Below are 24,118 nucleotides of genomic sequence, written 5' to 3'. Positions count from 1 at the left end.
GCTGGTTTTGAAGTCGAGATCCTTCTGCCTCAGCCTTTTGAGCTGCTTAAGTTTAAATATATTACTTCTAACAAAGCCAGAATTTATTAAAAATACATCTCATGTTTTTTGTGGAACCGAACTCATGAACCACATTTTTCTTTTTCTTTAATCTCTGCTTAGTTTTTCTTTCATTTTTTTTAGTTGTAGAAGGGCACAATATATTTATTTTATTTATTTTTATGTGGTGGTGAGGATCAAAACCAGTGCCTCAAATATGCTAGGCAAGCGCTCTACCACTGAGCTACCACAGCCACACGTTTTTCTTTTGGTGGACAGTTTAATTATCAAGAAGCCACCCCTCCAGGACCCTTTTAAAAAAAGAGAGAGAGAGAGAGAGAGAGAGAGAGAGAGAGAATTTCAATATTTATTTTCCAGTTTTCGGCGGATACAACATCTTTGTTTGTATGTGGTGCTGAGGATCGAACCTGGGCCGCATGCATGCCAGGAGAGTGCACTACCGCTTGAGCCACATCCCCAGCCCCCTCCAGGACCCTCCAGACCCTGCCTCTCCTGTAGACCCCACCTATATTCTATGGCCCTGCTTGTCCTCCTGAACCACCCTTCCCCCTCCTTCCTACCCTGCCTCTCCTCTAGGTCCTACTCATGTTCCAGGGCCTGTCCCTTCCTCAGGTCCCACCCCTCTGTGAAGCCCTGCCCCCATGTGACTCATTCTCCCCCTCCTTCAGACCCTGTCTTTTCTCCAGATCTTTCCCATCTTCCTGTCCTGCCCCTCCTGCAGACCTCACCCCTCCTCTTTTTAATTTTTTTTTGTTGTTGTTGCACATGGACGCAATGCCTTTATTTTGTTTATTTATTTTTATGTGGTGCTTAGGTTTGAACCCAGTGCCTCACACATGCTAGGCAAGTGCTCTACCCCTGAGCCATAACCCCAGCCCAACCCTTCTCCTCTTTAAGACCCTGCCTCTTCTCCAGACCCCACTTATCTTCCAGGCCCCCCCCTCCTAACCTTCCATCCCCCTCCTCCAGACTCTGCCCCTGCTAGTCTAGGATGAGCAGCTCCCTGGCTGCTGTGCTAATTGGCAGTATATTTGTCATGGTGCACAAATAACATCTGTTGTATAAACACTGACGTTCTGCATTGGATGAATTATCTTGACTATTATCAAAATTTGACATACCATAAAATAAATTTAGAAAAGTCACCTTTCTCTCTCTTTTATTCTCTATAGATCATCAACATTTGAAATAAAATCAGAATTTGTTAAAGGGCAGATGACAGCCAGCCTTGAGCCCTGATGATCCCAGGATCCCATCCAGTGGGAGAACTCTAAGTATCAGTCCAAGCTTTTGTATGCTAATTGATTCATTTATTTTTCTTATTTTAGAGTTATTTTGCTATGTAATTCCCCATGGCCTTCAGTTCTGTGTAATAGGTTTTTCCTATTCAATTTTTAATTAATATTCTTTCAATTTTCTACAGAATTTTTAAAATATTTTTTTAGTTGTCAGTGGATCTTTTTATTTTATTTATTTATTTTGTTTATTTATATGTGGTGCTGAGGATTGAACCCAGGGCGTAACACATGCCAGGCAAATGCTCTGCCTTTGCGCCACAACTCTAGCCCTGTATAGGATTTTTAATTCTGTTAACTTCTATTTTTTATTCATTTTCTATTTGATTACACCAATAAGGAATATTTTAAAAATTTCTTTTAGCTTACTTTGTTTTTGATTGAGAGAATTGTTTTGTTTGAGAGAATTGTCTTGTTTGGAAATGCTCATAATCAAATGATTTTAATTAATTTCCATTTATTAAGACATGTTTGAGACTGGGTGTGCAGCTCAGTGGCAGAGCACTTGCCTGGCATGTGAGAGGCCATGGAGTCCATCCCAGCACCACACACACAGAAGATGTCTTTGACAGGACTCAAGCATGAGGGGTATAGTTTCAAAAGATCATGTATTGGGGCTGGGGTTGTGACTCAGCAGTAGAGCACTCGACTAGCACGTGTGAGGCCATGGGTTTGATCCTCAGCACCACATAAAAATAAGTAAATAAAACAAAGGTACTGTGTTGAACTACAACTAAAAATACAGAAAAAATTTAAAAAAAAGATCATGTATTTACACATATACACATATACCAAAGTGCCTCTTCCAAATTCATATGAAATTATTCTAAGAAAATGTCAAATCAGTTTTAAAAGAGAAGAGGGATGATGATATTTTTAATGTTAACTATTAATATTTCATGATATTTAAAACCACTATAGATGAAATCTCCTGAGATGCAAATTATTACAAAATGTAAGAGACAAGTCAGTAGCTGCTTTTTTTGTAATTCAGATACATTTACTAAAAATAAGCTTTTTTTAAAAAAGATATTTTCTTCTTTTCAAATTTAGAAAGCATTTCCATATGTCCTATTAAAGTTCTATATTCATCAGAAAGTTCTCTTATTCCTTGCATACAAAGGGATGGGCCTTCTAATGAGCATGATACTTTATGTTGTCAGGAATTCTTGTGGGAGAACTCTTTTTAAGTGTTTTGCCTCTGTTCAAAATATCATTTAAAAATGTATCAATTTGCTTTTGATTTCAGAAATTTGTCTTTCTTTTGAAATTATGTATTTATTAGTATTTAGGGTTATTTCATGTAGGAAATGCCATGATTACATTTTATCCTAATGTTGGTGCCCCTATGTGCTTATAAGGTGACTTTCAGAATGCAGTTGAGTATCTCGCTCATATTTGTTGGATTCATTAGAAAAGTACATGCACTTTTGATCATATTTAAATGGTTGCATTTGAATTATTAGAAGCAGAAATCAGACATGTTAGTATTGTGAGCTGAACAAAGTGTAGGTTTACTTTAATCATTTTGAGGAGGTTGACATAATGGCTTCTGCCTTGTTCTGTACCTGCCATAGTTGTCAGATGTCTCACCTGGAGAATTTTTTTTTTTTTTTGGCACTGGGGATTAAACCCAGGGCCTTGCTTGTGCTATGCAAGCCTTGAACTACATATGTCCCCAGTCTTTGTTACAATTTCATTTTGAGGCAGGGTCTAGCTGAATTGCTAATGTCAGCTTCAAATTTGTCATCCTTCTGCTTTATCCTCCCAAATAGCTGAGATGACAGGCATGAGTCAAAGTGCCTGGCTTTTCCTGGAGGATTTTGATGTCAGTATCATATGTTTCCAATGTGTTAATAATTTCCTAAGTTAGATTATGTTCATTTTTCTTATCAACATTCAATAAAGCCTTTTTGTTGTTTTTTGATGGTATGCTTAATGTGAACATGGTTTATGATGTGACACCACTGTTTGTGGTGATCTAGCTCTGCAATACACTGTAAGGAAAGTATTTTGATTCTGAGAGTCTCAAGTGTTTTAGGTCCAACATGTTTCCTTAAGAGGAGTGATTATTCATTTTCTATTTGATTACAAAAAATAAGACACAAATTCTTTTTTTTTTTTTTTTTGTGGTTCCGGGTGTTGGTCCTAGGGACTCCTGCATGCTAGGAAATCTTTCTACATCCCCAGCTCCATAGATCCTTTAGTTGTCATTAGCTTCATGATGAGCTAGTGACAATAAAATTACTTAGAAGTTCAACTAGATTTAGACTCATAGAAGAGTGTGGACATCCATAGCTCCTTGTGATTTCTAAAAGGTAGAGTGTTTTCTCACAACACAGCAGCATCTAATATAATTTCTGGACCAAGCTGACACCTCTGCTTCTCTTGGCTCACCACTTCCTGCAGAGTTCTTGGAGGAGATGACTATTTCTTTGACTATTTGTCCCAGTCACAAATGTTTGATTATATTGCTGCTAAAAAGGTATGCATAGAAATAAAATAGAGACAAGGATTCTTTGGGATAAATGATTCAGTCACAGTGAGTCTATTTGCATTAGGATATATATATATATTTATAAAGTCACTCTTTCAGGAAAGTTAAACCAGGAGTTGAAATAGAATCTCTAAAATGTCCTTTTTTTTCCCTCTAGTGATCAAGTTTTAAGAAGGCAAACCTAGAACTTAGTGACAGCATAAAAATATAAGGAGTTTACTTATGTTATTACTTCAACATGAAATATGTAAAAGAAGCACATATTTTGAATTTTATATTAGTTTGAACTATTTGATTTTTGTGTTGTGAATGTTCATAATAAAATACAGAACTAGCTAAGAGTGTCAGTTACCAGTAATTAACTGTATGAATAATTAAACAAGTAAGTGTTTGAGAAAATATAACCATGTCCTAAGGTTTTACTTTAGAGTAATTTAATGGTGTTTTTTTTTTGTTGTTGTTGTTTGTTTTTGGTGTGGGGGTACTGGGGATTGAATCCAGGGGCACTTAATCATTGAGCCACATCCCCAGCCCTTTTTAATATTTTATTTAGAGGCAGGGTCTCACAGAGTTACTTAAGGCCTCACTAAGTTGCTGAGGCTGGCTTTGAACTCGAAATCCTCCTGCCTCAGCCTCCCAAGATGCTGAGATTACAGGCATGTGCCACCATGCCAGGCTTAGTTTTATCTTTATAGAGAAATTGAAAAGAAAGTGCAGAGATTTCCCAGGTAGCCTCAACCTGGTTTCTTCCCTTGTTAAGACTTAGGTGAGCTGTCTCTAAAGTGTTAACATCTTAGACCATTTGTCATGAAGAAAAAATAATGGTATGTTAACATTAACTGAGGTCACATATCCTTTGGATTCTCAGTTATGTGTCTTCCTGTTCTAGGATCTCATCTAGGAGCCAACATGACATCCAGTCATCATGTCTCCATAGACTTCTCTTGGCGTGACAGTTTCTGTGAACTTCCTTCTTCTGATGACCTTGACAGCATTGAGGACAACTTGTCAGGTATTTTTTAGAATTTTTTTTGAATTTTCCTTTTTTTTCCATATTTAAACTGGGGCTGTGGGTCTGGGGGAGGCAGGTCACAGAGGTGAAGAGCTGCTCTGTCATCTCTTGTCCTTATTGTCCTATTAGTATTGACTGTGCTCACCTGGCTGAGGCAGTGCCGTTCAGGTTTCCTTGTGTTTCTCATATTTAGCCTGGGGCTATTGGACTGGGGAAGCTGGTCACTGACATGAAAAGCAGCTCTATCATCTCATGCCCTCAAGGTGAAATGGTAGTATTGATTGTGCTCACCTGCTTGAAGAAGGGCCTTTCAGGTTTCTTACTGTGAGGTTACTCTTTTTTTGCATGTCCACATTGTCTGTTCTTCTGGAGGAAGTCATAATGCAGAGCCAATGCTTAGGGATCAGAGAGTTAGCTCTACCTCCTTGATGACTGTGTCTCTCTCAATTATATGGAATTCTTCTGCACAAGAGGTTTCTACTCAACCTCATTTGTTTGTGTATTCAGTCATTTATATATATCAGTCATCTGGATAGTTTCCTTAAGCTGTTTTTTGTTCTCTCCCCCCCTCCCCCTTTTTAAAATACTACTTTGCTGCTCAATTCATCCCTACTTTAACCATTGGGAATTCTTTCCATTGGAGATCTTTCCATTATCTCCTGTTGTCCTTTAACATATTTTCTGGTTTTGTCCCAAAGTTTTTTCTTTCTGATATTTAAATTATCCTGACTTATATATTTACTGTCTTACTCTTAGTATCAGCCATTTCTTCAAAGAGTCCTGACTCCTTTGATTAGAGAGTGATATTTAAATCTTTCATCTGGCAGGGGCTGTGGCTCAGTGGTAGTGCACTCATCTGGCATGTGTGAGGCACTGGGTTCGATCCTCAGCACCACATAAAAATAACAAATAAAATAAAGGTCTTTAAAAAAGTCTATAAAACATATTTCATCTTGCATCTTGATCCACACAAGTGACAATGCAAAGAAGTGTATATGTATTCTAATCTTTTCATACCCCCTAGTTATAACTATGTTTATGTGGAACCATCTGTGAATGTTTTAAGCAAAATGTGAGTTTATACGGATATGCAGTCAGTGGATTCTGACCCCTTATGACATAGATCCCTCTGCCTTCACCCCTTGTTTATCATAACTTCTCACCCTATCTAGCTCCCAGTTTCTGACATATAATTAATTCATTGTTTCATTATGAGCAATGAATTTATTATTGCTTCAGATTATGGGCTTTGACATAATAAGAAATACACATTCAGGGCTGGGGATGTGGCTGAAGTGGTAGCGCGCTCTCCTGGCATGCATGTGGCCCTGGTTCGATCCTCACCACCACATACAAACAAAGATACTCTGTCCACCGAAAAGTAAAAAAAAAGAAAAAAAGAAAAAAAAAATACACATTCAGCCTCTGCACCCAGTTCCTGGTACAGCACTCCTAAAATCTTCATATTTTCTGAGTGACAGAGGTGTTAGGAGCATTTTTTGTTCTAATATTGATTCTTTTACCTTGGTTATTTGCACAGAGCTCCTAAATCCTGTAGAATCTCCTGGGGGCCTAGGAGGGGCTTGTGCTTTAATAAGGACTTTTGGTGGGCTCTAGGGCAGCTTCAGGATGGAGGATGGTCATGAGAAAAACCATAGGAAGGGTGGTGCACCGCAACTCCATGTAGATGGAGACTCCTGTGCTGGGAGGCTCCTGGGCCTCATCCTGCACAACTTTTCCTCTGTAATTTGGTCTTTTCTAGAATGTCATAAAAGGTAAACCATACAGCATGTAGCGTCTTCAGCCTGGCTTATTTTACTTAGCAGTGTACCAGGTAGGATTTATCTATGTCTCTGTGTAGGGTGGCAGTTCATTCCTTTATATTCTGTGTTGGTTATGCATTCAGCTATGGGAGGACGTTCTTATTTATGATCTGATCAGCATCATAGAGCTGCTATGCATAATTACATGCTAGTTTTGTTTTGACATACTTTTTCAAAGAATTTCTCTAAATGAAGATAATTTATAGGGACACTGTTGGGTCATAGATTGGACTTTTTTGCTTTGGGAAGAACTGGCACATCATCTTCCAAAGTGGCCATGCTACATGTTCTCCTAGTAATGCCTGAGACTGCTGGTATCTCACATCCTGCAGCTGTTGGTACACTGCTGTTTCTTAGAGTTCAGCAGTTCTAATAGCTGTGCCATACTACCTCACTATCATTTTAATTTATGATTCCCTGATCATATGGGATGCTGAACATAATTTTGTATAACTATTTGCCATGTTTTACAGAGTAGGAAAAAAAATTGTGTGTGTGTGTGTAGTGCTGGGGATTGAACCCCAGGCCTCATATAAACTAGGCAAGTGCTCTACCACTGAGCTATATCCCATCCTTTAAAAAATTTCCTAGGCTGGGCTCAAGTTTGCAATCTTCCTGCCCCAGACTTTTGAGTAATTGGGATTGTTGGCCTGCAACAGTGCACTTCGTAAAAATTGAACTTTATAAAGTCCATGTTATTGGTATTTTTTTTCAGTCAGTTGGTATTTGGTATTGTGAGTTAAAACTCATCATCAAGGACTGGGGAAGTAGCTCAGTATTAGAAAGTTTGTATAGCATGTGTGAGGCCCTGCATTCAACCCCTCATATCAGAAACAAATTTACACTACCATCACTAAATCTAAGATCACATAGATTTTCTTATTTTTTTTTTTTCAGATTTCTTTTAGTTTTACCACATTTTAGTTATGGACTATTATGAGTTAATTTTTGTAGGAGTTTCTGTTTTTGTCTACATTCATTTCACTCAATATGGTTTGAATAACTTGTTCAATCACCATTTCTTAAAAAACAAGGATACTGGGTTTCATTTTAGTTTGAATTTCCAAAATCATGGCCTTGAGTAATCTAGATCCAGTACTGAATTTCATCCATTTCTCAGGAATGTCAGGGGGTGCCCATACACCACTGAATTGAAGCATTCTGTGCTGGGTCCTAATGACCACCAGAGGGTATGTGCCACCTTCCTGGATATGGCAGTGTCACAATACTGTTATGGTGGAGTGATAATGCTAACATGTTGTCCATGTGCAGTCTCTAATGCTAATGTAGTAGTCTTTGATGCTATTGTGTCCACATGTGGCCTCTGATACAAATATATTATTCGTAGAGTGGACTTGAACACTAATACAACAGCTTCCATGTTAATATAATGTCCACATCATGGCCTCTAATACTAAAATAACATTCACAACATGGCATCAAAAACTAATATAATAGCTGCCGTATGGTCTCTAATCCAAATATAATATATATACTATAACATCTAAAACAAAATAGTATCTCCCTATAATCTTTAATACTAATTTGATATCCATAGTGTAGCAGCTAAGGCTAATATAATAGCTGCCCTGTGTCCTTTCATGTTCTTATGGTATTCATAGCTATTGTGGTTTAGATATGAGTTGTCCTTTAAAAATCTCATATGTGAGTCAATGAGAGAAAATTTAGATGTGTAATGACTGGATCCTGAGAGCATTAACCTGCATCAGTGCACCAACCTAATGAAAGCATTAACCTAATTATCCATTGATAGGGATTAACTGGGTGGTAACTGTAGGATATAAAGATAAAGATTAGGGTATAAAGATAAGATTCTGATGGATCAAAACATGGGATGATGGGCTCTATTTTAGCTAAGATATGCAAACGTGTGTTGAATAACCAGAACAGTGAATTTCTGAGGTTGTGCATCAGGACTAGGTAGTGGCACAGCTCTTTGCAACACTAAACAAGCTAATCAATCAATAGAATCCAAGCTCAGGATGCATTTGCAACCTGAGGAAAGAGAGGAAATTAAAATTGGGACAGGGGTATGAAGCTGTAGCATAATGTCCTCTAAGCTAATCAGAGGTGGGTCACAGGGGCCCTAATGACAGCCACCTCCAGGTTCTCCACTAGATGTGGTTCTGTGGGGATCCTGGAGTTGCCTCCATGTTTGTCTGTTGTTCCCCAGGAAGCTCCTATCCACAAAGATGCAGGCCTGTGTTGTTGTGCTTGCATTTTTCTGAGTTTACCACCCACATCCATAACTTTTTAATCTCTTTCCATAGGCAGCAACTGCACACTGAGCCTGAGTTTATCAGCTGCATTTACAGGTGTTTCTATTCAGAATTCACTTTTCCCTCTGTGAGGTGTGCAAAGGTAAAGGCAGTCCAGGGTCCAGACCAGAGTAGAGACCTGGGGGAGCTCAGAGACACCAGGGCCTCCATGGCATGGATTCATAGTAGTTATGCTATTTGTCTACCCATTGAAGCACATCCTGATTGCTTAAGCTATTGGGGCATTGTGAATAGAACTACTATATATAATTGCCTGCTGTTATCTAGATATACATTTTTGAGGCAGTTGTCTATATTTTTAGGACCATATGGTGATACCATGTCTAACTTTTGGCAAAATGGCCAGTTTTTTTTGATAGTGGTGAGCTGTTGTGTGCTGTATCAGCAATGCATAAGAGTTCCTGTGGCTGCTCATCATCCTCATGGTTGATACTGCACTTAGTAAAGACATTAGCAGCTTAGTAGTTGTGCAGTGCACCTTGGGGTCTTAGTTTGTACTTTCCTCATGACAGGTGATACTAAGAGTCATCTCTATGCTTCTTTGCCATCTTGTATCTTTCTTGTGCATTGTCTGTTCAGATCTGTACCCATTATGTTGTGTTATTGTTGAGTGTCTTACTATATTTTGTACACAAGTTTGTTTTAGACATATACTTTCCAACGTTTCCCCCAGTCTTTGACTTGTCTTTTTATTTCCTTAATATGATTTTTTTTTTTTACAGAGCAGTTTAATACAGTCCACATTATCAGGTTTTTCTTTCAAGGATTTGTTGTTGTTATTGTTTGTTTGTTTGGTAGCAGGGATTGAACCCAGGGGTGCTTAACCACTGAGCCACATCCCCAGCTTTCATGGATTTTTTTTTGGGGGGGGGGGCTGTATTTAGAACCTCATCATGAAACATGTGGTCATGCACATCTTCTAGAGTTTTACAGTTTCCCATTTTAAATGCAAGTCTAGAGAGTATTTTGATAGGTTCTGGCGTCCATATGTGTGGCTTCTTGAAGTGTGTCCTCTTGCAGTCAGTGCTGTCTAGTCTAGGTTTAAAAACAGTTTGTTTGGAATTTCTGGAATGCACTGAATCTTAAGGTCAGGTTTGAGATAATTTCATCTTAATTATATTGAGACCTGAACAAAGTATATCTGCATTTATTTATATTTCATTTGATTTCTTTCTAAACATTTCAAGATTTTCTGAAAGAATGATTGTACTTTAAGACTTACATGAAAGTACTTCAATTTTGGGGTCTCCTCTACATGATTGCTGAAATCAATGAAATTTTGTCTATGGGCCATGTATTTTGCTGCTTGCTATCTCCATTCATTCTGATCAAGACATAGGATGGTAGGCTCTTTTTCTTTTTGATTTCCAAAATCATGACCTGGAATAGTCAGAAGTGTGAATTTTAGAGCTTCACTCTGCCTAGCACAAGGGGGTGCAGCTCTGAACAGTGAACACCCAGCATCCTGCACTGTCTACAGTGGCCAGCAGGGGGCCACTTTCTCTGATCAATTGCTTTTGGGGGCTGTGTTCTGTGCTCTAATCAAACTTTCTTCTCCTGGGGACCCACCTGAGAGATGCCACATCTAGGGACTCCTAGGGGCTCTATCTAAGGTGTAGACCAGTGTTTTTTTTTTTATCCTGGGGACACACCTAGAAAGATACCATGGCCTGGGGATGCCTGGTGGATATATCTATGGTGAGGACCAGAGCTTCCTTCTCCTTGGCACCTACCCATGGAGACTCCACTGTGGATTCAGGATGCCTGAGGTCCATGTGAGGAAAACATGAGGAAGAAGTTTCCTGTGCACTGCCTGGTGTACTGAGAAGTAAGTTCTGCCATGTTCTTTACTTTCTCAGGTAATATTTTAGCAGAACTTATTTTACAACAGTATTTCTTTTTTTTTAGGATTTATTTTTTAGTTTTCGGTGGGCACAATATCTTTATTTATTTTTATGTGGTGCTGAGGATCAAACCCAGCACCCCAGCGCATGCCAGGTGAGTGCACTACAGCTTGAGCCACATCCCCAGCCCCACAACAACAACAACAACAGTATTTCTTACTGAGGCTTTGGCTGCTCATTATCATGGTATGTCAATGTATTTTGTGTGGCTTGAGTGTCTAAGGACACAAATGCCTCCTCAAGGTGGTGCAGGGAGGGCCCAGTGTCTGGAGTCTCACTGGGGCCTGAGGATAAGGGCTCATGAAAATGCAGTAAGTAGCTCTCAGGAGCCTCTAGGGTGAGAGTTGTAAAGATTATGATGGATTGCAGTACCCTGAATCCTGAGTAACTACAGAATCCTCATTGCAGTTACCAGAGCCTTCTGAAGTGAGGGAAGTATGGGTCAAATGACAAACTGTACTAACCATAATTCTTGTGGACCTGCAGCTTGCTGAGACCTCTGCAGAGAGGGCTGAATTGACAAAATATCAAACTATGCTACCAATTACTTTTGGGTGCCTGCTCTACCCAAGAGCCTCTGGGGGTGAGAATTGCAAGGGCAGAATACCAGACTTCAATGCTCAGAACTTTTGGGGATGCCTATATACCCTGACCCTGTAAGTCCCTGACGTTTCTGTGGTGACAGTTGTATTGTTAGAGCACACTACCTAGAATCTCTAGGGTACCAGGGAAAGCATGGGGTCTTCAGCTCCTGTGATCCTCAGCAGGACTCTGCAGGCAAACCCTAGACTGCATTATCCAGAATCGTCAGGGACTGCAGCTCCCAGAATCCTCTGTGGTGAGTGGGCAAACTGTTGAACTGCATTACTCACAATCCTAAGGGGGAATTTGAGTTTCAGAATTTTCTGCAGTGAGTAGGAAAAACACAGGACTATATTACCCACAAATCTCGGTGCCAGCGGCTCTCAGGATCCTCTGTTGTGAGGACTGTTGGACTGAGAGCTTAACTACAATATCCAGAATCCTTGTTGAGGTGTGTTGCCCAGGTGGGTATGCAGTCTGCAACTCCCAGAGGCCTCCCAAGTGAGAGCTGTGCATTATGCAGGTTAGACTATAATACCTACAATTCCTGGGGCACACTGGTGAATGTGCTGCCTGCAATTCCAGGAGGCTTCCACAGTGAGGTCTTCAGTACCAAGGCAAGCATGTGGCCTTCAGTTCTCATGGCCCTTGCAGTAGGGGCATGTAGGCAAAACACTGGACTACCTTATCCAGAAATCTCAGGGGGGATCACAGGTCCCAGGATCTGCAATAGTGAGGACTGCAGGGTAGGGAGCTGAACTACACTACTTAGAATTCTTGGAGGTGCCCATGTCCATGTGGCCTGGAACTCTCAGAGGCTTCCACAGTGAGGGCTATGGAGGCATAAGGCAAGACTATGCTACCCAGAATCCCTGGGGGCCTGCAGCTCCCAGACTCTACCTTTTGAGTACTGCCGGGGGAAGCTTTGTATTGCACTACACAGACTTCCAGGGGTGTCTAGGCAGACTTGTGCTACACAGATCCCAGAGCTTTGATGGTGAAGTCCACTTAGGTAGGGTGGATTGCACAACCCAGAATAATCAATGGCCCCCAGCTCTCAGAGACCTCTGTGATCAGGGCTGACTGAGTAGAACTGACTACAATACTCAGAATTCCTGAGGGCTCCGAGCTCTAAGTAGTCACTGTACAGTTGAACATTGCACCAGGCTATAATACCCATGATCCTTGGGGGCTTGCAGCTCCCAGAATTCACTGCAGTGATGGCTGCATTGGCAGAACACCAGACTAAACTGTCCATAATCCCTAGGGATGCCTGAATGACAGTGTAGCCTACAATTTCTAGAGACCGCTGCAGGGGATGGGGGCTGCATTGTAGAAGACTGGATTACACTGCCCAGAATTCTGGGTGGGTGTATGAGGGTGAATGTGCTACTTGAAGCCCCCATAGGCTTCTAGAGTGAGGGCTGAATGGTCAGAATGCCAGACTACACTGTTCAGAATCACTAGGGGTTCCTGAGTAGCCTGCAGCTCACAGAGACCTCTGCAGCTTGGCTGCATTGTAGAATTCAAGACTGCACTACCCAGAATCCTGGGGATATGAGGGTAAATGTGCTACTTGTAGCCTTTGGCTTCTGGGGTGAGGGCTGCATGGGTGGAACACCAGAGTCCTCTGCCCGGGTCCTCCAGGGTGCCTGGGCCAGGACATGGCACACAGCTTCCATGGTCCTGAAGGGCAACGACGGTGTGGGAAGAGCACCAGACTACACTGTCTAGAATCCCTGAGAACCCTGAATCTTTGTAGCCTGCAGCTCCCAGAGGCATCTATGGTGAGAGTTGGACAGGCAGGACAGACTGAATGATCTAGAATGCTGTCATAGGCTACTGGGAATTTGGTCTGAGCTCAGGTTCTTCTACCCTCCTACAGTGGTCACCCTGGGCTGGGAATTAACAGATTTTCTTAAAATTCCTGATTCTAAAGTGGGGCAGACCCTGGCTAAGTCACTCTGTCTCAAAGACTACATGTCCCAGAAGTCTTTGAGGTGGTCTCTGCCTTTGGGCACCTGAGTGAGGGTCTAGACTCCCTGTGGAAGCCTCCCTCTGTTCCTCTGCCCACCTGGCTCAGGCTGCTGCAGCCCTTGGCCTGGTGGAGTGCAGGGAGGGGGTCTCCTGGACACCATTTCTCCTCTCCTGAGATTCCACTACTCATGGTGCCACAGCCAGACCTAGTTAGAGCAGTGGGAACATATTTTATTCAGTAACTGCTGAGGGTGGAAGAAGGTGCTGACATTCACCAGGGAGCTGGGAGAGGCCCCGCCTCTGAGCAGTGAGCAGCTTGCTGCTGGAGCACATGCACATGGCCAAAGGGGCGTGGCCAAGAAGGGGCAGGGCCTCGCCACCATCTTTAATGCTGCCTCCCTGAGAGTTAGGAGAGCTGGCTTCCCACTCAGGACCAACCCAGTACAGCCCCAGTTCACTGGAATGTTGCGTCAGTCCACAGAGAGGGGCAGAGCTCCCTTCTCAGAGCAGATTGAGAGAGACACCCAGGTTGGGGACCCTCGTGGGTCATGCCTCCAGGGACTCCTGGAGCTCCCTTCTCAGAGCAGCCTCAGCGGACTCTTGGCTTAGAGACTTCGAGAGTCATGGCTCTAGGAATGCCTGGGGTTTCTTTGTCCTCAGAGCAGCCTGAGGGGGACGCCTGTCTTGGGGACCCTCATGTGGCATGTTTCTAGGGTTTCCAGGATTTCCTGAGGGAGATGCCAGGGTTGGGGACCCTCACAGTTCATGTCTCTAAGTAGGCCCGGGGTTCCCTTCTCCTCAGAGTTGTCTGGAGGAGACACCAGTGTGGGGACTCTCTTTGGTCACGTCTCTATTGATGCCCGGGGGTCCCTTGTCTTCAGAGTTATCTGAGGAAGACTCCTGGTGTGGGGAGCCTTGTGTGTCATGTCTCTAGGGACACCTGGGGTTCTGTTCTCCTCAGAGAAGCCTGAGGGAGATGCCTGGTGTGGGCAACCCTGTTTTGTATTATAGAGACAGGGTTTCACTGAGTTGCTTCATGCCTTGCTTGTGTTGAGACTGGTTTTGAACTCAAGATCGTTCTGCCTCAGCCTTCTGATCTGCCTAGGTTTAAATATATTACTTCTAACAAAGCCAGAATTTATTAAAAATACATCCCCTGTATTTTAAATAATGAACCACATTTTTTCTTTAATCTTTGCTTAGTTTTGTTCAAATTTTTTTTTAATTGTAGAAGGGCACAATACATTTATTTTATTTATTTTTATGTGGTGCTAAGGATCAAACCCAGTGCCTCACACATGCTAGGCAAGCACTCTACCACTGAGCTACCACTGCCACACATTTTTCTTTTGGTGGAGAGTTTAATTAGCAAGAAGCCACCCCTCCAGGACTCTCTTGCTAAGGCCTCCCTCTCCAGACCCCACCCATATTCTTTGGCCCTGCTTGTCCTCCTGAACCACTTTCCCCCTCCTTCCTACCCTGTCTCTCCTCTATGTCCTACTCATGTTCTAGGGCCTGTTCCTCCCTCAGGTTTCACCCATCTGCCAGGCCCTGCCCCCTTGTGGTTCATTATCCCCCTCCTTCAGACCCTGTTTCTCCTCCAGATCTTTCCCTTCTTCCTGTCCTGCCCCTCCTCCAGACCTCACCCTCCTCTTTTTAAATTTTTTTTTATTGCACGTGGACACAATGCCTTTATTTTGTTTATTTATTTTTATGTGGTGCTAAGGTTTGAGCCCAGTGCCTCACACATGCTAGGCAAGCCCTCTACCATGGAGCCATAACTCCAGCCCAATCCTCCTCCTCTTTAAGACCCTGCCTCTTCTCCAGACCCCACTTATCTTCCAGGCCCCCTCCTCCTCCTGACATTCCCTCCTCCTCCTCCAGACTCTGTCCCTGCTCGTCTAGGATGAGCAGCTCCCTGGCTGCTGTGCTAATTGGCAGTATATTTGTAATGGTGCACAAATAACATCCGTTGTGTAAACACTGACATCCTGCATTGGATGAATTATCTTGACTGTATCAGAATTCGATATACCATAAAATAACTTTAGAAAAGTCACTTTTCTCTCTTTTTATTTTCTCTATAGATCATGAACATTTGAAATAAAATCAGAATTTGTTAAAGGGCAGATGACAGTCAGCCTTGAGCCCTGATGATCCCAGGATCCCATCCAGTGGGGGAACTCTAAGTACCAGTCCAAGGTTTTGTATGCTAATTGATTCATTTTCTTATTTTAGAGTTATTTTGTAATATAATTCCCCATGGCCTCCAGGTCTCCAGTTCTGTGCAATAGGTTTTTACAATTCAATTTTTGATTAATATTCTTTCAGTTTGCTACAGAATTTTTAAAAATTTTTTTTAGTTGTCAGTGGATCTTTTTGTTTTATTTATTTATTTTGTTTATTTATATGTGGTGCTGAGGATTGAACCCAGGGCCTGACACATGCCAGGCAGATGCTCTGCCTTTGTGCCACATTCTAGCCCTTTATAGAATTTTTAATTCTATGGACTTCTATTTTTTTTATAAGGAATATTTTTAAAATTACTTTTAGCTTACTTTGTTTTTGATTGAGAGAATTGGCTTGTTTGAGAGAATTGTATTGTTTGAAAATGCTCATAATGAAATGATTTTAATTAATTTCCACTTATTAAGGTATCTTTGGAGACTGGATGTGCAGCTCAGTAGCAGAGCACTTGCCTGGCATGTGAGAGGCCATAGAGTCCATCCCAGCACCACACACACAGAAGATGTCTTTGACAGGACTCAAGCATGAGAGGTATGCTTTGAAAAGATCATGTATTGGGGCTGGGGTTGTGGCTCAGTAGTAGAGCACTCACCTAGCACATGCAAGGACCTGGGTTCGATCCTCAGTACCACATAAAAATAAGTAAATAAAACAAAAGTATTGTGTCCAACTACAACTAAAAATAAAGATTTTAAAAAAAGGTCATGTATTTCCACATACATACATATACCAAAGTGCCTCTTCCAAATTCAAATGAAATTATTCTAAGAAAATTTCAAATCAGTTTTAAAAGAGAAGAGGGATGATATTTTTAATGTCAACTATTGATATTTCATGATATTTAAAACCACTATAGATGAAATTTCCTGAGATACAAATCATTACAAAATGTAAGAGACAAGTCAGTAGCTGCTTTTTTGCAATTCAGATACATTTACTAAAAGTAAGCTTTTTTAAAAAAAGATATTTTTTCTTCTTTAAAATTTAGAAAGCATGTCCATATGTCCTATTAAAGTTCTACATCCATCAGAAAGTTCTCTTATTCCTTGCATACAAAGGGATGGGCCTTCTAATGAGCATGATACTTTATGTTGTCAGGAATTCTTGTGGGAGAACTCTTTGTTTTGCCTCTGTTCAAAATCTTATTTAAAAATGTATCAGTTTGCTTTTGATTTCAGAAATTTGACTTTCTTTTGAAATTATGTATTTATTAGTATTTAGAGTTATTACATGTGGGAAATGCCATGATTACATTTTATCCTAATGTTATCCTAATGTTGTGTTAATAATTTCCTAAGGTAGGTTATGTTCATTTTTCTTATCAACAGTCAATAAAGCCTTTTTTGTTGTTTTGATGGTATGCTTAATGTGAACATGCTTTATGATGTGACACCACTGTTCATGATGGTCTAGGTATGCAATACACTATAAGGAGAGTATTTTGATTCTGAGAGTCTCAAGTGTTTTAGGTCTAACATGTTTCCTTAAGAGGAGTGATTATTCATTTTCTATTTGTTTACACAAATAAGATCCAAATTCTTTTTTTTTTTCTTTTGTGGTTCTGGGGGTTGGTCCTAGGGCTTCCTGCATGCTAGGAAATCTTTCTACCACTGAGCTACATCCCCAGCCCCATAGATCCTTTAGTTGTCATTAGCTTCATGATGAGCTAGTGACAATAAAATTACTTAGAATTTCAACTAGATTTGGACTCATGCAAGAGTTTGGGCATCCATAGCTCCTTGTGGTTTCTAAAAGGTAGAGTTTCCCACAACACAGCAGCATCTAATATCACTCCTGGACTGATCTGACACCTCTGCTTCTCTTGGCTCACCACTTCTTGTAGAGGTCTTGGAGGAAATGAATGTTCTATGACTATTTGTCCCAGTGACAAATATTTGATTATATTGTTGCTAAAATGTATGCATAGAAATAAAATAGAGACAAGGATTCTTTGGGATAAGTGATTCAGTCACAGTGAGTCAGTTTGCAATTAGACATCTTTTTTTTTTTTTATAAAGTCACTCTTTCAGGAAAGTTAAACCATGATTTGAAATAAAATCTCCAAAATGTCATTTTTTTCCTCTGTAGTGATCACGTTTTAAGAAGGAAAACCTAGAACCTAGTGACAGCATAAAAATATAATAAGTTAACATATGTTATTACTTCAACATAAAATATGTAAAAGAGGCATATACTTTGAATTTTAAAAAAAATTTTTTTTAGTTGTAGTTGGACACAATGCCTTCATTTTCATTTATTTATTTTTATGTGGTGCTGAGGCTCAAACCTAGCACCTCACACATGCTAGGTGAGTTCTCTATCACTGAGCTACAACCCCAGCCCACATACTTTGAATTTTATATTACTTTGAACTATTTGATTTTTGTGTTATAAATGTTCATAATAAAATACAGAACTAGCTAAGAGTGTCAGTTACTAGTAATAACTGTATGAATAATTAAACAAGTAGGTGTTTGAGAAAATATAACCATGTCCTAAGGTTTTACTTTAGAGTAGTTTAATCTTTTTGGGGGGAGGGTACTGGGGATTAAATCCATGGGTGCTAACCCTAATCCTTTGGCCTTTAATATTAATATTTACCCATACTATTGCATCAAAAAGTGATATAATAACTGCCCTGTGGACTTTAATACTAGTATAAAATCAATACTATAAAATGTAAGTGATATAAATGCTACCTTGTGACTTTAAATACTTACATGATATCCATCTATTATAAAATTGATAAAATAGCTTCCCTGTGGCAATTAATACTAATGTAATATCCTTATTCTAGAATCTAAAGCTAATATTGTAGCAGGAAAGTGACATTTAACATCAATGTGGTATCAATACTATAGCATGACAAACTAATATAATTGATTCCCCGTGGAATTTAATATGAATATAATATCCTAGTATACCATGTAAAATAAATATGATAGCTCTACTGTAGCCTTTAATACTGATGTTATGTCCATTCTATAGTATTTTATAGTAATATATTAGCTGTCCTGTGGACTTCATACCAACATGATATCCATATTGTAGCATCTAATGCTAATATAATAATATCTTCCCTGTGACCTTTAATATTTACCCATACTATTGATATTATAATGTAATATCCAGATTATAGCATCTAAGACTAATATACTATCTGCCCAGTGAATTGCAGTAATAATAAAATCTCCACAGAGAAGCACATAAACTTAATGTAAGAGCTGTTTTGTGTCTTTTCATGATAATATGATATCTATAATATGCAATCTAAAAGTAATAGTAGCTGACTTTGGTTTTTAATATTAATGTAATATGCATACTATAGCATCCTAAAGTACTATAGCAGCTGCCCTGTGGTTTTTAATACCTTTATAATATCCATACTATAGCACATAAATTCAATATAATATCTGAATTTTGGTCTTTACTACTAATATCCATATTATGGCATCTAAAAGTAATAAAATAGGTGCCCTGTGGCCTATAAATGTCATATGATAGCCATACTATGGCATCTAATGCTAATATAATAGCTGCCCTGTAGCCTTTGACTTTAGTATAATATCAATACTTTGTCCTCGGAAACTAACAGAATAGCTGTCCTGTAGCCTTTTAATACTAATTTTATCCATATGTAGCATCATTATAGTCTCCATGTCGCCTTGTATTCTAATATTATATTCATACTGTAGACTCTAAAATGAATAAAATAGCTTCCTTTTGGCCTTCAAGAGTAATATGATATGCACTATGGTACCTAGAAAATATTATAATAGCTTCCCTGTAGTCTTTAATACTAATGATATCCATGCTATAGTACCTAAGACTAATAGGTGTCTGTTGTGTTTAATATTAAAGATGTCCATACTATACCTTCCCAAAACTAATATAATAGCTTCTCTGTGACCTGTAATATAAACATAGTATCCATACTGTAGCATCTAAAACTAACATAATAGCTACCTGGTAGCCTTTAATATTGAGATAAAAACTGTGGCCTCTGAAATTAATGTAATAGCCGTCAAGTGATGTTTTAATACTTATAGTGCATACATACTATAGCACCAAAAACTGATAATATAGCAGCCTTGTAGAATTCCATAGTAATATAATAATTATAACAGGCTATAAAACTTTAATATTAATAAAATATACTGTTGATCTAAATCTGATGAAATGGCTGCCTGTAATCTATAATAGCCATATAATATCCTTACCAAAGCTTCTAAAACTACAATAATAGTGCCCTGTGGTCTTTAATGCTAATAGGTATTCATACTACAGTATTTAAAGCTGATACAATAGCTGAATTGTGGTCTTCCATATCAATGCAATGTCAATATTATAGCATATTGAAGTAATTTAGTAGCTTCCCTATGACAATTATATGCCAATATAATATCTAACCTGTTCACTTTAATACTAACATGATATTTGTACTGTAGCCTCTGAAACTGATATAATAGCTAATTTATCATCTAAAAGTAATATAGTAGCTGCCCTGTAACTTTAAAACTATTACAATTTTTATAGTATAGCATCAAAATTAATATAATAGCTTCCCAGTGGCTTTTATATTAATATGATATCTGTGCTACAGTATATCCAATACTAAAAAATAGTGGCACTGTGGCTTTAAATACTAATATGATATCCATGCTACTGCAACTCAAGCTAACATAATAGATGATTTGTGTCCTTTAATCTTACTATAATATCCATATAATAGCATATATTACATAATAGATGATTTCTGGCTTTAAATATTAATATTATATCTATAATACAGAATCTTAAATTAATATTACATATGTCCTATGTCCTTATGACAAATATTATATCCATACTGTTGGATTTAAAACTATTATAATAGATACCTTGTGGACTTTAATACTAATATGCTATCCATACTGTAGCTCCTAAACTGAATACAGTAGCTGCCTGGGCCCTTTAATATGATATGTAATATGATAAACATATTGTGCTTTTTAAAACTAAAGTAATAAGTGCTCTGTGGCCTTTAGTGCTAATATAATATTTATAATATACCATGTAAAACTAATGTAATAACTTCCTTGTGTCGTTTAATATTGATAATGTAGCATCCAAAACTAATATGATAGCTGCCCTCTAGACTTTAATATCATAATATTCATACTGTGACCTCTAAATTTAATACAATAGCTGTCTTGTGGCCTTTATTACTGGTATGTTATTCATACTATAGCATGGAAAACTGATTAAATAACTGTTCTGTGGCCTTTAATATTAATATGATTTCCATATCATAGCAAAAAAACTGATATCAGAGGTCTTTATTACTAATAGATGCAAACTATCGTATCTAAAACAAGTAAGTAGATGTGCAATAGAATTTAATACTAAGTCACATCCATGCTAAAGCATGTTAAACTAATAGCTCCCCTGTAGCTTTTGATACTAATATTATAGCCTCCAAAACTGATGTAATAGATGTCCTGTGGCCTTTAATATTAATGTTACATCATTCCTATAATCTGTGAAACCAATTTAATGTTTCTTATGAAATTTAATATTCATTTAATATCCATATTATAAATCTAAAACTGATAAACAGGTGCTCCATATAAAACTGGCAAATAGGTCCTATAGTATTAATATGATATTGTATCACCTTAAACTAATATAATGTCAGCTTTGTGGCCATTAAACTAATATGATATTTTTAGGATAGTATTAAAATCAATAAACTGCCATGTTGACTTTAATGCTAACATGATATCCATACTTGAGTATCTAATAGTACATAATTATTGACCTGGAGTGTTTAATTCTAATATGATATTCATATTGGAACATCTGAAACTGATGCAATAGTTGCCCTGTGGCCTTTGATATTTATATGATATCCATCCTATAGTATCCAAAGCTAATAAAATATATTAGCTACCCTGTGGCCTTTAATAGTAACATAATATCCATACTGCAGCATTTAAAATGATAGATGCACTGTGGCCTTAATACCATATAATTGGTTTGGATATGCTCATGTGTGAGACAATGTAAGAAAGTTTAAAGGTGAAATGATGGGTTATGAGAGCCTTAACCCAAATTAGTAATCCTCTGACAGGAATTAACTGAGTGGAAACTGCAGCCTGATAGTGTGTAGTTGGAGGAGGTGGGTCATTGAGGCTGTGCCTTTGGGGTACATATTTGGTGAGCTGAGCCTAGGTTCTCTGCTTCCTGATCACCACTTTCCTTCACCACACTCTTCTGACCCACCTTAAGCCCACAAGGAATGGAGTTGGCCATCTATTGGCTGAGATCTCTGAAACTGTGAGCCCCTAAATGAACTTTTCCTCCTTTAAAATTGTTCTTGTCAGATCCTTTGGTTAAAGCAGTGAAAAAGATGACTGAAACAATAACATACATGACATAGATCTAAAACAAATACAATTGTTGCCCTGATGCCTTTAATACTAATATGATATTAAGAGTGTAACATCTAAAACTGATATATAATAGTTTCCCTGTGACATTTAATGTTAATATAATATTCATGCCATAACATCCAAAACTAACATTATAGCCTCCCTATAGCCTTTTATACTAAAGTAATATCCGTACTATAGCATTTCAAGCTAATATAATATCTTCCCTGTGGCCCATAAAGCTAATGTAATACATAGTATTGCATCTAAAATTGTTATAATAGCTGCTCTGTATCCTTTAATATCAATAGACATCCTTATTATAGCATCTTAACTTGATATAATAGTTGCTCTTTGGCCTTAATATTTATATGATACCCATAATAGCATCTAAAGTTGATAAAATATTAGCCCTGTGGCCCTTATAGGTAATATGATACCCAAACTATATCTCCTAAAACTAATATAATAGCTAGATTGTGGCATTTAATATTAATATTTTATCCGTATTATGCCCTCTGAAACTAATAAAATAGCCCCCTTGTCATTTTAAGTAAAATATCCATATGATAGCAATAAACCATATAATATAGCATATCCATATGATAGCATATAAAGTTAACATAATAGCTGACCTCTGGCATTTAATAGTAATCTGTTGGGCTGGGGATGTGGCTCAAGCAGTAATGCGCTCGCCTGGCATGCTTGATATGGAACTACAGATCTTGTTTGCCCAGCTGGATTTTGGTCTTGTTTTGGTCCCATCTCTTCTTTCTATGCCCCTATGTATCACTTGTAGAATGGAAATGTTTAATCTATGCCATTATATATTGGATTATGTAGCTTGCTTTGATTTTTATGGGCTCTCATGCTGACGTTTCCTTAAGTTTCAGAAGAGGTTTTGGACTCTGACTTTTGGGGAATACTGGAACTGTTAAGAACATGTGGACTCCTGGATATGAACTCAATGTATTTTGCATCATGAGATGGACATGAACTTTTGCGGGGGCAAGGGCACAATGTTATGGTTTAGATATGAAGTGTTACTCTAAAGCTCATGTATGAGAAAAGGCAAGAAAGATTTAAAAGTGAAATTATTTGGTTATGAGAGCCTTAACCTAGTGAGTGCATTAATCCACTGATAGTGTTGAACTGGATTGTAACTGTAGGAAGGTAGTGTGTAGCTGGAGAAGGTGGGTCACTGGGGGCATTTCTTTGGAGTGTATATTTGTCTCTGGTAAGCAGAACTCTCTATCTGCTTCCTCTTTGCTATGTCTTGATTTGCTTCCTACCTCTGTACCATTTGGGCAAGAGCCATGGAGTTGGTCTTCTATGGACTGAGACCTGGAAAATATAAGTGTCAAATAAAATTTTCATTCTCTAAAAATTGTTCTTGTCAGGAATTTTAGACACAATGGCAAAAAAGCTTACTAAAACAATACTGTACTATATAGAAATAATAGTGGCCCTTTGGCCTCTTATATCAATAATATAGCATCTAAAATTAATAGTTACCCTGCGGTGTTTAATCATATTATGATATAAATAGTATAGCATCCAAAACTAAGATAATACCTTCAATGGCTTTTAATACTACTATGATATCCATAATATTGCAACTAAAACTAATATTATAGCTTCCCTGTGGCCTTTAATATTAATGTAATATCAATAATGTGGTCACAGGGTAGCTATTAGCTTTATAGATAACTGTATGGATATTAATATTAAATGTAAGGAAAATAAAAAGAGACAGAGAGAGAAGATGCAAAGTCAGAAAGACAGAATGGCAGAATGGTCACGCTGCCAGCTTTATTTATATCAATAGGTTGTATTTGGTCATTGGCATTAGTAATATACTATTGTTTATTGTGTCATTTGGAAGGTTATAGAGTCAGCAACGTTATACAGCTTATTCCTCAGTTACATTCTACAGTTACAATATGCAATGTTAGAAGATTTGTGTAGCTATCAAGAAAGTTTATTGTTTACAGTTACTGTTAGGTGG

The 24,118-nt window shown here is 38.5% G+C and overlaps 1 long non-coding RNA gene across 1 annotated transcript; it reads left to right on the top strand.

Annotated features, from left to right (window-relative positions):
• The first annotated feature begins 4,748 nt into the window (after positions 1–4,748).
• Positions 4,749–16,184, top strand: LOC139706753 (uncharacterized). Its single transcript, XR_011708403.1, has 3 exons — positions 4,749–4,864; positions 15,538–15,652; positions 16,105–16,184. It is a non-coding gene; the product is annotated as an uncharacterized lncRNA (long non-coding RNA).
• The last annotated feature ends 7,934 nt before the right edge of the window (positions 16,185–24,118 follow it).

Source organism: Marmota flaviventris, chromosome 8 (assembly GCF_047511675.1).
Source record: "Marmota flaviventris isolate mMarFla1 chromosome 8, mMarFla1.hap1, whole genome shotgun sequence".
In the NCBI taxonomy this organism is placed as follows: Eukaryota; Metazoa; Chordata; class Mammalia; order Rodentia; family Sciuridae; genus Marmota; species Marmota flaviventris.
This window is presented reverse-complemented; position numbering and strand designations above follow the sequence as displayed.